Below are 14,462 nucleotides of genomic sequence, written 5' to 3'. Positions count from 1 at the left end.
ACTTCATCATTAACAGTAAGATTTCATGATATTTTTATTTGATTTTTTAAAAAATTTCTCTTTATTTTTTAAATTTCTTTTCGGTGTTCCAGAATTCATTGTTTATACACCACACCCAGTGCTCCGTGCAATACATGCCCTCCATAATACCCACCACCAGGCTCACCCAACCTCCCACCCATGCCCCTTCAAAACCCTCAGATTGTTTTTCAGAGTCCACAGTCTCTCATGGTTCGTCTCCCCCTCCAATTTCCCCCAACTCCCTTCTCTCTATCTCCCCATGTCCTCCATATTATTCCTTCTGCTCCACGAATAATAAAAACCATATGATAATTGACTCTCTCTGCTTGACTTATTTCACTCAGCAAAGTCTCTTTCAGTCCTATCCATGTTGATACAAAAGTTGCATATTCATCCTTTCTGATGGAGGCATAGTACTCCATAATATATATGGACCGCATCATCCTTATCCATTCTTCTGTTCTGATGTTGAAGGGCATCTTTGTTCTTTCCACAATTTGGCAATTCTGGCCATTGCTGCTATGAACATTGGGGTACAGATGGCCTTTCTTTTCACTACATCTGTATCTTTGAGGTAAATACCCAGTAGTGCAATTGCAGGGTCATAGGGAAGCTCTATTTTTAATCTCTTAAGGAATCTCCACACTGTTTTCCAAAGTGGCTGCACCAATTTGCATTCCCACTAACAGTGTAAGAGGTTTCCCCTTTCTCCACATCCTCTCCAACACATGTTGTTTACTGTTGTTAATTTTGGCCATTTTAACTGGTGTAAGGTGGTATCTCAATGTGCTTTTGATTTGAATCTCCCTGATGGCTAGTGATGATGAACATTTTTTCATGTGTCTGTTAGCCATTTTTATGTCTTCATTGGAGAAGTTTCTGTTCATGTCTTTTGCCCATTTTTTGATATGATTATCTGTTTTGTGTGTGTTGAGCTTGAGGAGTTCTTTATAGATTCTGGATATCAGCCCTTTGTCTGTAGTGTCATTTGCGAATATCTTCTCTCATTCCCTGGGTTGCCTCTTTGTTTTTTAGACTATTTCCTTTGCTGTGCAGAAGCTTTTGATCTTGATGAAGTCCCAAAAATTCACTTTTGTTTTTGTGTCAGTGAAACTAGAAGCTGGTTTTTTGAAAGAATCAATAAGATAGGTAAACCATTGGCCAAAGTAAACCAAAAGAAAAGAGAGAAGACCAAATTAATAAAAATATGAATGAAAAGTGAGAGATCACAACTAATAACAAGGAAATAGAAACAATCATCAGAAATATTATCAACAGTTATATGCCAATAATTTAAGCAACCTAGATGAAATGGATGCATGCCTGGAAAACTATAAACTTCCAAAACTGAATCAGGAAGAAATTGACAACCTGAATAGACCAATATCTAGCAATGAGATTGAAGCAGTGATCAAAAACCTCCCAAAATACAAGAGCCCAGGATCTGAAGGATTCCCTGGGGAATTCTACCAAATTTACAAAGAGGAGATAATACCTATCTCCTGAAGCTGTTTCAAAAAATTGAAGCAGAAGGAAAACTTCCAGACTCTTTTTATGAAGCCAGCATTACCCTGATCTCCAAACCAGGCAAAGACCCCACCAAAAAGGAGAATTTCAGAATTCATGATTTTTTATTCTACCAGTAGGCATGCACTTTACTAGCATTGCATCTTTAAAAAAGGAATTATACTATAACCTCACTTGTGATAATCATGTCATAATGCAAATTTGATAGTGTCTATAATTTTATTGTTAAAATGTTTTTAATAAAAATACTAAATATACTGTGAAAAATAAAATCGCTAAATGACTAGTAATAATTGGTAATATTTTTATTCACTCATTCATTCATTTATATTTAGCAGCTTGCAATATTGTATTATTATGATTTTTTTTATATATAATTTTTTATTTTTTATAAACATATATTTTTATCCCCAGGGGTACAGGTCTGTGAATCACCAGGTTTACACACTTCACAGCACTCACCAAAGCACATACCCTCCCCAATGTCCATAATCCCACCCCCTTCTCCCAATTATTATGATTTTTAATAGTTAATAAGTGCCCAGGAATACTAAAACAAATAAAACATGTTCTTCAATAGTTTATGGTCAAATAAGTCAAAGTTCTACAAATAATCACAACAAAGTAGTAAGAATTAAAAGGTATATATATTCTAGATGCCTGAAAGGGTTCAGTTTAACAACTACTATGATACTTACTAAATGCTAGGATATATAAATACAGGTTTATTTATTTATTATCTCCTTTTTCCAATTTCTCTTTCTTTTTCTAGATATGTAGGTATAGAGAAATAGATTATATGAAAAAATAAGTTTTTAAATATCATTTTTTACATAGCTTTTGTAGGTTAATTTAATCTGGTTCTATTGTCTCAATTCTTCTTCTAGTTATCTAGTTAGTTTTCATTCATTTAAATTGAAAAAGATTTAATTCCTTCTCCTGGCAAACTAAGAGACTTGTGGGGATACACAAAAATACAGTACAATAAATGTGTCACAGCAAATATGTTGCTGGTCAAGCTCTCAGAAACAGATACTGTGTTAGCTTTTGTATCAACTTGTCTAAATAGGGGGAGGAGGCAGGATGGAACAAAAGGCTAAGTAGAAATGTAAATACACTTAGTTTGAAGAGTCTGGGAGACATCTAGTTTTACTTTCTTTAATATAAAGCTCAACATAAAGATACTTATAATCAGTTTAATACTAAAAAATGAAGTGGGAGTCTAGGGGAAAGGACACTGGTAGCTCTGTGAAACAACAACAAGCTAAAAAAGAGCATTTCAACATTTAAGAGAAAGAGACAGCCTAGAAGAGTCCTCCTATGATTCTAGCCAATACTGGGGTTTGGTAAAACTATGAATGTCCTCAGGGCTGTCTCTACACAGTGGTCAGCAAGGTGTGGGCAGATGTGTAAACATTCCTGAGCTGCACACAGATTCATCAGCAAAAGTGGAAGATTCACTGTCACTAGGGACTTAAGCACCACTTGACCAAATGCTGGCTGACCATTACAATGCTCTGAGGTAGGGGCAATGCCTAGGACTTAAAAATAAATTCATGGATATCCCTGCATCTGTAAGTCTGTATGAATAACCAAGATAGCTTTCCCAGGAGTAATCAGACAGGGAAAATTCAATCTACTAATAGACCATAGTAAGGGAGTGGGAGAGAGGAGAGAGAGAGGAGAAAAAAAAAAAAAAAAAAAAAAAAAAAATTGGAAGCCCTGAACTGTGATAGCAGACTCCAAGTTATCACATATCCAAAAGTAAAAGGCCAAAATCTAACTGGAAAAAGGGGCTGATGGACAAGAATCTTTGATCAATAAATAGCTTAGCTTAAGTATAAAACCCAGAAACATCTGAGGAAGTACATCAGAGGCTTTACCCTGTGGGGGAGAAGGTTTCCAGAGAGTTACTTCAGCCAAGTCACTAAACAAATAAGTCACCAGAAAGACAGCAACATTAGCACAGAACCCAAAGAAGGAAAGAACCTAGGGAATTATTATTCAGAGATGCTAAAATATGTTATCTAAAAATAGCAGTTTTCAAGGGAAAATTGAGACATATGAAAAACAGAAAAGTGTCATCTATGTAGGAAAAAACAAAACAAAACAAAACAAACAAACACTGCTTATGAAACAGGCCAGATGTGATACATAGCAGACAAAAACTTCAAAGGCATAATAAAGGGAAAGTTGTCCCATGTTAATGGATAATGAGAACATTTAATGTTGTTAAGATGTCAATAGTTTCCAAATTGACCTTCCAGTTCAATGAAATCACTGTCAAAATCCCAGCTGGCTTCCCCCCACCACCACCACAGAAATGGCAAGCTGATGCCAAAACTCATGTAGAAATACAATGAACTAGAATAGGCAAAAAAAAATCTTGAAAAAGAAAAAAGGGGAAGACTCACACTTTCCAATTTCACAACTACTACAAAGCTACAGTAATCAAGTTAGTGTGAAACTGGTATAAAGACAGACAAGTAGATCAATGGAATAGAATTAAAAGGCCGGAAATAAACTCTTATATTTATGATGACTTGATTTTTGACAAAGATGCCCATAAAACTCAATGGGAGAAAATTGGATTTTCCACAAATGGTGTTGGAACAATTGAATAATCAAATGCTAAGAATGAAATTTGAATTCTATCTCACAGCATTTATGAAAATTAATTCAAAATGCAGCATAGGCCTAAATGTAAGACCTGAAAAAAACTGTAAGACTTTTAGGGGAAAACATTGGAGAAAATATTTGTGACCTTGGGTCAAGTAATATTTTCTTAGATATAACATCAAAGCACAAGTGAAAAAATAAAAAAAATAATAATAACATGGACTTCATAGTAATAAATAGTATTTTTAATAATAAAAAATAATAAACTACTACCAAGAAAGTGAAAACATGACCCACAGAATAGGAAAAAATTATGAATCATATATCTCATAAGGGACTTGTATCTATCATAGATGAAGTACTCCTGCAACTCAATAATAAAAGACAGTCTAATTTTTAAAATAGACAAAGAATTTAAATAAACATTTCTTTTAAGAATATATTTTAAAAGACAATAAGTACATGAAAAGATGCTCAAATGAGAAAAATACAAATCAAAATCATTATGAGATACTATTTCACACCCACCAGGATGGCTATAATAATAAATAGAATACATGTTGATAAGAAATTTGAGAATTTTGAACCCTCATTTATTGCTGGCTGGAATGTAAAAATGGCACAGCCACTTTGAAAAACAGATTGGGAGTCCCTTAAAACCATGTGACCTAGTAATTCCACTCATTTACATGTATCCAGTAACTGCGAATATATGTCTACATAAAAATCTGCACATGAATGATCGGTCACATGTTCACAATCGCCAAAAAATAGAAACAACCAACTTGTCCTTTAACTGATGAGTGAAGTAACACAAGTGATGTAGTATCTACACAATGGGATATTACTGAGCAGTAAAATGAAATGAAGTACTTATTTATATTAAACATAGATGAACCTTGAATATATGAAAGAAGATGGTCACAGAGATCATGTATTTTCTACTTCTGTTTCTATGGAACCAAGACAATGATGATTTATATATACTTAGAATATGGTATATAAGTATAATATGTATCATAATAGTTATTAATATACATTATGTATTTTATAATATTGTCTATATAATTAATCTATAACACATAGTCCTCATTGTATATAATGTTCTATATTATTAATATATAATAATTAACATAAATATTTTAATATAACTACTAAATATTAGTGGTATATCATGGAAAAGTTGCTTAACTCTTATTTTTCTTTCTTAAATCAAAATTATTAAGCCAGTCTGATTTGCCCAAAGACTTATCTTAACTATGTGAACTTGGGTGCTACACTGTATCTGAGAAAGCAGTTAATGTAAAAAAAAAAAAAAAAATCTTTTTAAAAGTCTAACACATTTGGAACATAAAAAGTTCATTTTTTAAATTTTCTTTTAATTTATGTAATATTTAATCTATGTAGATGCTTATTTATCTCCACAATCCAGTCAGAACACATGATCTCCTTTATTAATACCTATTAGAAGTAAGAAAATACTTCACACTCATCAAGCAGAGGTAAATACTTTTCTGAATTGCAGCTATCACATACACACACGTAGAGCTTATTATAAAATTCAGCCATAGGTCAAAAGAAAACACAAAAATTCACCTGACCAAATTTCAGAGTAATTCTCCTTTCCAGCGAGCATGGAAGTCTTAACTGGTTTTCATTCACAGGTAGACAAACATCCAAACAAATGAAGACTGAAATACTTAGATTATCTTTTATCTCTTCCATTAGAGACTTGATCTCCCCATCCAGTGAAAAGAGCACCTAATCTCCATTACCCCAAATTCCCAATCACAGCTGCCACGGGTAGAAAGGAGTGTAGTACTAAATGTTTGTGAATTGGAAAAACGCACTTACACAGAATCATTACAAAACAGACAGACATAAACACACTAACAAAGAGAATCATCAAAGTCATAACTCTACTGCCATATGGGATTCATTTTCAAAGCTAAGAAAATGCATGCCTTAATCTAAACAGTTTTATACAGCAGTGAAGATACATAATGAACTTATATCAAGTATTTTATTCAATTCGTAATTAGGAGACCAGTTAATGGGTAAAACCAGCACACGTGAGAGATTGACTCACAGAGGTCTATATTCCCTGCTGGGCAAAATTGATATCTAGGAGCAGGAATCATTTGCATTTTCTGAGGGCAGGAAAAATCTTCATTGTTTAAGTTTACTATAATTTAACTTTGGCCTTACAAGGTTGTAAAATAGCCTGGGCACTAGCATATCAATCTAAAATGTATATCCCTGTGGAATTACAATTTCTGGAGGATCTGCCAGAAAATGCTTAGCATTCTTCGAAAAAAACACCCATTTCTTTTACCTATTTCCACATTTTTATTAGAACCAATAATGGGTGATTTAAATGGGTAAAGCTTTAATAAAATGAATTTGTATATTATTAAAAAAGACCTAATGTGGAGAAACAAAGCTACCAAAAGGAGATAGAACTAGGGCACCTGGTGGCTCAGTGGATTAAGCCTCTGCCTTTGGCTCAGGTCATGATCCCAGGGTCCTAGGATCGAGCCCGCCTTGGTCTTTTTGCTCAGTGGGGAGCCCGCTTTCCCCTCTCTCTTTCCCTGCTGCTCTGGCCTCTTGTGATGTCTCTCTCTGTCTAATAAATAAAATCTTTAAAAATTAAAACTTAAACAAAAAGAGATGGAACTTACCAACCCTTAATGAGCTGTTTGCTAATTAGAAAATATTTTGTCAATATTAATTAAGAATATTCCCCTCATTTACTCCCTACTTTTTCCAAATACATGTGGTCAGTAGACATACACATCTGTTTGTTTTGGTAAGTTTAATAGCAAGTATATATGTCCAGCACTCATACTGATGCAAATACTGAAAATGTGCATTTGCTTTGGGAAGCACACTCTGTCGAAAGAGGACAAATGGCCTTAGAGTCCTAGAGACCCGTTTCTGTAACAGTTCCCTGCTATATGAAACCAGACATTACCAAACTTATATTAGAATCCCAAGGGGCAAAAGCCAGACTAAATTAATTGAATTTGGTTCAAAGGCAGACAGCCACAGATAGTGAGACCATTGTGTTTGGCTAAGGCTTTAATTCATATATAAAGAATTTAATATAAATAGAATAGCTGATACAAAGACAAATGTTAGTGAAATATCACTATAGCTGGTAACCAGATATGACAAAAATCATAAAGGTGGAATATGATGCCCAAAACTAAGAAAATACCCTGTTAGAGGAAGTTGCTTGTGAAAGGGAAAGAGGTAATTTGAATAACTACATATGTAGAGCACAAAAAAAGCTGATTTTCAGTTAACTACAGTGGGGGTGACTGGGTGGCTCAGTTAGTTAAGCATCAGACTCTTGATTTAAGCTCAGGTCATGATCTCAGGGTTGTAAAATCCAGCCCTGCTTTCCTGGGCTCCACTCTGATCATGGGGCCTTTTTGAGGTTCTCTTTCTCCTTCCCTCTCTCTGTGCTCTTTCCCTCTGCTTGTGCACATGCATTTTCTCTCTCAAAAAAAAAAAAAAAAAAAAAGGAAAGGAAAATTAACTCCAGGGGCCAGGATATCTGGTAATTCTTGATGATTCTACTACTTTTATTCATCTGAGAATATTTGCAAAATAAAAATAGTATTCCCATGCCTCTAGGATTTAGAAACTCTGGAAAGAAATGTAAACCTATATCCAGAAGTATTTCTCAATATTGTTAAACAATTAGTTTATTTAAACTCAGGGATCCATGGTCCTGAAGAAATAGATTATTTAATATTTTTATCAAATGTTAAGTACTTAAATGATTCAACTGTATATACCATACACATCCTTTTTTTTTTTTTTTTTTTTTTTTTTCCAACATGGGAAGAATGAGGTGTTTTCCAACCAGAATACATAATTTAATTCTGGTGATTTTTAATATGGTTGCTAAGTTTGGCAAATAGTTTATTACTTTGAAGTTACCAAAAAAAAAAAAAAAAAAAAAAAAGTTTTCTGAAATGCAGTTTGAAAACATCCAAAAAACAGGAAACAAATAATATGTGTATGTCATAAACAAAAACTGCAAACTGGTGGCAAACAGGATGAATTTAGTTCCTCAAAGAGGTTTGGTTCATACAGATCAGGAATCTATTGAGTTTTTTACAGATTTTATTTATTTGTTTGACAGAGAGCAACACAGCAAGAGAGGAACACAAGCAGGAGGAGTGGGAGACAGAGAAGCAGACTCCCCACCAAGCAGGGAGCCTGACCTGGGACTGGATCCTAGGATCCTGGAATCATGACCTGAGCTGAAGACAAATGCTTAACCCACTGTGGGTCCCAGGGGCTCCCAATCTATTGCTTTTTTAATTTTAATTATTTTAGACAGTTACAGAAAAATGAGTCAGACTGGTGAGAAACCAAGTGACACTTGGAGAAGTAGGAGAATTCGGGTTTATTTTACACAGGCAGACCCAGAGGAGCTCACACTGGAAATTCTGGGTCCCAGGCAGCAGGGTTGCAGAGCTTTCATAGGGCAGTGCAAGGGGTCAGGTTCCAAGGGCTGTGCTGACTGCTAGAAGGTGGGTTCAAATTGGGCCAGGAGGGGGAGTGCTTTAGGCAGAAAGAGCAGTTAGGACAGTGTAGGAAGATCATGGTGGGAAGCCTGTCTACAGAAGAAGAAATGGCTGTTATCTCTTGCTCAAGAGTGGCTTCTGGTTATCTCTTAGTATTGCTAGTAACTTTCCATCTTCTGGGGGCTGCCGGCCTGGGCCTGCTCTGGGTAATTTCCCTCTTCAAGACTATATGCACATTCCCCAATATTCTAGTTTGAATCACTCCTTACTTCCTTAATTGTAGTATGTTTCACTAGCTTGCATTTCCTTCTTGGACACTATATTCATTTGCATTTGAAACTTCTGCCTGACGCCCTTCTTTTCTGGAAGTAAATAATTACAAATAGATTTGCAGAGTTTAATAGCATCCATGTCCCACTCCCTAGGGATTACATAGATTTTTTTTTTTTTTTTTTTTTTTTTTTTTTGAGTTAGAAAGACTGGTATGATCTTTCCCTCCTCTCCATATCACGGAATAATACTAGCAGTAATAACATCTAGTACATGCATATGCTCTACCAGTCCTCTGTGCTGGGCTTTATTAGTAGTGCCAATTTATAAATAAGGAAACTGAGACACTAATTAATTGTTCAAGTAAGTGATGCAGTCATGTTTCTAACCTGGTTAACTGGACACCAAGGCCTTTGCTCTTCAGTACTTCTCAATTTGACCCAAACAAGTAAATCACCCAATGGTAAAAGCCATCTTAGAAATAAGTGCACATATATAACATTTATGTATTGGTTACTTAACTAAGCACTCTGCAAATAGTACTTAATCATTATCCAAATTTATGAAGCATGTATTTTTTACTATCATTATCTTTAATCTACTGTTGAAAAACTAAGGCACAGAGAAATTGTGAGCTTGTTCAAAGTCATATAGCAGGAAAGAGACCTAGCCAAAAATTTAATTCATCCAGTTCTGCTCTAGAGCCTGTGTTCTGAGGGTTATCTTTATATTTATTTTAAGTCATTGCAAATAGCTGTGAAGCAAGAATATGTCATAACAGGAAGATGTCCTACAGGGTATTTATTATTTCAATCTCTGAAGATACTCCTGTGCAAAAGCAGCAGGATTTCTGGCCCAGCAGTGCTCTAGTTACTGCTGGAATGTGTAACCTTTATTTTATGGAGCACTGTCCCACATCCCCACTTTAGAGGCATTGCTTTCACTCAAGGAGGAACTCACTTAAAAACACAAAGCCCTTAATTTTACAAGCATTGAGGAATCCAAGTGGGGAGTAGGTATCTGACAGAGTAGGTGGGAGCAGAGGGTTGTCTTGAGATGGGAAACAGTAAGTGCTCAACTGCTAATTTCTCTGGGCCCTGGAGGAATAGATAACGTCCCTGAGAATGAGCAAACTTACAACTGGTAAATAGAACAGAAAGGTGAACTTGCTCAGGCTTACATTATCCCTCTGGTCCAAATGAATACAAGTTAGCAAGATCAGCTAAATTGGGTTAACCAACTCATCCCAGTTCCTTTGAGACTTTTCCTGTTGTAGTCCTAAAAATCCTCTGTGCCAAGAAGTCCCTCAGTCCTGGGAAGAACCAGGATGGTTTTTCACTAATGAATTTGGCTATTCTGAAGGCAGGTAAAAATAATACTGGAGTTTACTGTTTTTCTACCCAACCTCCTATTTCTTCCAAAGGACAAAGTTTGTAACTATGGGGACAATGAGCAAATGCCTATGAGGACTCATGTAAACCTGTAGTAATGTGATTAGATAGATGCATTGGAAATTGAAACAGAAGTGTTCCTCCTCAGAACAGCAATCGACTTGCTTTATTATCAGGTAGTCTTCATATGGGCCATTAAATGTTTTAACATTTCCATGAAAGTCCATAGCCAAGATAACTTGCTCAGTAACATGATGAAATAAATAACTTTATTTTTGAATGGTTGCTACCTTTATTTTTGTGTAATGTCTTATCATAAAGAGAGAGAGGGGAATTAAAACCATTGCAAGTCTCACAATGAGTCTAAAGGAAAGTGTAGATCATGCAAAATTAACTGTTCTTGAGGTTGCATAACATTATCATAACATTAACATTCTAGCCCCTTTTAAGGTACTTTGTTCATTTGGTGTCTTAAATTCATTGTTAGATCTCTTTAATGACTTTAGTTATGTGCCTAATAAATACATACTTCTTTATGGGGGTTTTGTATAGATCTCTATTTAACATACAGCTAACTTGAAAGGGCAATTGTTCAATTATTCATATCTGGGTGATTATTTTGTGGCTAATAACCTACTTCTCTAAGGAATAAACCTGTACTTTGAACCATGATGATTCTTAAATCAAAAGTAGCAAAACCTGTGAGGAAAATGACATTTATAGTGGAAAATATTGATTTATATATGCCAGAACTGGGTTTCAGGTGTTATTACATTTCACATGTATGAAATAAGAAAATGCGTTTCCAACAGTAGAATCTATTATTTGAAATGAATTGGATTTAGGGAATTAAAGGAAGATAGTCAATATACCTTACACCTCTACTGGGAATTTCAATCTTAAGTTATCTTTTTAAAAAGAAACCATGCGATAATTTTCTTCAAATAATGATGCAGGCTCTCTAAATAACGTCTTCAAATGTTACATTGAAAGGTAAGCAATATTAATTATTACCCCATGTCATATTTTATTTAACTCATTTCCATTATCCCATGTAGCTATTACTATCATTCAGCAAACCTGGTTATTAGGTTTTGGTTATTGTTTGGTTTGTTTTTTTTGGCCCAGGCATGAACTAAACACAGGTATGCTAGGGGCCAAAACCTCTGGGTGAGGAATCACAGATTATGGCTGTCTACTCAAGGATCGAATTTACACATTTAAACTTGAACCCTGTTCTAGGTATAATATTAATGAAGGTACAGAAGGCAAGCTTAGGACAAAGCAAAACCTGACACCTCACAGCCTCCCTCCCTTCCCCAAACAGGGTGTATGTGACATTCCTCATGCATACTCCTGGCTGCCCTAAAGCCAAGGAAAGGAAAAACAAATACTTAACTTTTAGAGATCAAAATCCTGCAAGACAGGAGTCTCCCTCAGTTTACAAATGTCTTGGGAAACTATAAGAACAAAGCATTTCTATCAATAACTTACCTTCTAGAAGGATATGTAGATACAATTAAATGTACTTATAACCTGCAGTCCATTGACAAGTATTTGAACCAGGCAGAGTGTAATGTTCCTACAGGAAGCTCCCAAATCCCTTCATATTAATGCCTTGCTAGAGGGAAAAACAACCTTGACATTAGCAAGGCTTCCAGTATCCTTTGAGTCTTCTTTAACATATGAAAATCCTTTTGAAAACCTCCCTTTTCCTTACCTCCCCCAACCCCATAGTATATAATCAGCCACCCCTCACAACCCCAGTGCAACAGCTCTTTCTGCCTATAGGTCCTGTCCCTGTGCTTTAATAAACCACCTATTGCACCAAAAACAACTCAAGAATTCCTCCTTGGTTGCTGGCTCCAGAACTCACCCCACCGAACCTCACCTATATTCCAGAACCCCATCAATATCAGCAAAGAGACTATCTCACTAGGGAGAAAGCATTTTACCAGAGACAATTTAAATGTTTCAGGTTACAGTTAACTAAAACCTATATTTAAGAATTTGTGTGGTAATTAAGTGATAATTTAAGTAAATACAATAAAAAACTTGCTAGTCAAAGTCTGCTAATATTTTTACAGTTTGATAATATTCAACACAGTGTGTATAAATTTTGTAACAAACAACATTATGTGTAAGTCAGCAACCATGTTTCACTTAAGGTCAATAAATTTATTTGAAGATATTTTCCATCTTTAGATGGATCTCTTAGCAAAGGATGTACGTGAACATCATCATTTATATCAATATAAAGAACTGTATCATTTACACTGATTGAGTCTTAAATTAATCACTCATCGATTTCTATAATTTATTATTGAAAAGGAATTAAAGACTTTGCTTGTTTTTAAGTTTTCTGACTTTAGGGGGCACATTTTATTTAGGGATAATTAGTAGTTTCAAACTAGTGAGGAAGAAAAAAAGAGAATATAAATTTACTTTTTGAACCCTTGTTAGGAACAAGGATTTTTACATATTTTCTTTAATGTTTAGAGAAACCAATTATCAGACATCCGGTATCTTTAAGTATGAGTAAGCATGCTTTAAAAGGGAAACTAGCTTGCTAGAGGTCACATATTTTGTGCTAGACAAACAGGACTCAAAATATGGTTTTTCAGACTCCAGAGTCCAGTGTTTATTTGCCCAGGCAGAGCAGCAACTAGCTACAGTCTTCACATTGTCATGATTTCAAAGAATTTATCCAAATGTATACATTTAAATGTGTGTCTGATTGCAAAAATTTAGAACTGTATCTTAGAATGAGGGAGTAAAGGACATGCAACTCCGACCATTTTTCAATGCAGAGATTTTACACCTGCCAGTAGAATTCATTTTTACTGGATTTATCCAAAGCAACAATAAATCTCTGTCATCAGAATTACAGTAGTCGCCCCTCATTCCACACTTTCAGTTACTGCTCGGTAGGTCATGGTCTGGAAGTAGATGACACATCTTCTGACATACCGTCAGCAGGTCAGTAGTAGACTAATGCTGTCTTACAATGTTTATGTCATTCACCTAATTTCCTCTCATTGTGTAGACATTTTAGCATCTCACACCATCACAGGAAGGGTGAATAGTATACAATAAGATATGTGAGGGAGGCCACATTCACATGACATTAATTACAGTATATTGTTATAATGGCTCTATTTTATTGTTAATTTTTTTAATCTCTTGCTGTGCCCAACTTATAAATTATCATAAATATGTAACCATAGGAAAAACCTCATATATATATATATATATATATATATATATATATATATATCTGAGATTTGTTGTTGCTTTGGATATATATATATAAAATTGTTCATATATATATATGCACAATCTTATAAAAACAGCGTGTGGTTATATATCTGTATATTTATAAATAGTTATATACGTATATTCAATACTATTTCCAGTTTCAGACATCCGCTGGGGGCTAAGGAACTTGCACCCTTACACAAAGAGAAGGCAGGACAACTGTACTGGAGATTTCTTAAGGCTGAACTGGGAGGCACTGAAGTATCCCCTACTCTGCTACAAAACTGTCCTGTGCACTCAAAGCCAAGATGATCCCATAGAATATAGTGACGTGGAAACATTTAGTAGGCAAAGACTCTTTTTGCATATTTTTCCCAGCAAACATAAAGAATTTGTATTTACTGATACATATTTTTGTGCTTATGAGATATGAGCAAATACTACATGAATAAATTCAGTGTCTATATAATATATTTTTAAAAAACTATGCTACTATATAAACCATTGTTTCTGGAATCAAAGAGGAGAGGAAATCCTACCCTTCTTTTATCACTGTTACCCAGAAAGATCAAACTTTTTTTTTTCTTTTCAGCGTAACAGTATTCATTGTTGAAAGATCAAACTTTTGAAGGAGTATTTATCATAGACATTTCCAGTCCGCAACTAAGTTTTAAAGTCACACCGACCCCAAGCTGCTCTTGCCTTATAGCACCTTTTCTTAAGTATACATATAAAAAGTGTCAGAAAGACTGACACTACATGGGTTTTCTCTTTCTTTCTCTCTTTCTTTCTTTCTTTCTTTCTTTCTTTCTTTCTTTCTTTCTTTCTTTCT

Source organism: Mustela nigripes, chromosome 1, assembly GCF_022355385.1.
Source record: "Mustela nigripes isolate SB6536 chromosome 1, MUSNIG.SB6536, whole genome shotgun sequence".
Classification (NCBI taxonomy): Eukaryota; Metazoa; Chordata; class Mammalia; order Carnivora; family Mustelidae; genus Mustela; species Mustela nigripes.
The sequence above is the reverse complement of the archived record's forward strand: the minus strand, read 5'-3'. Positions refer to the sequence as shown.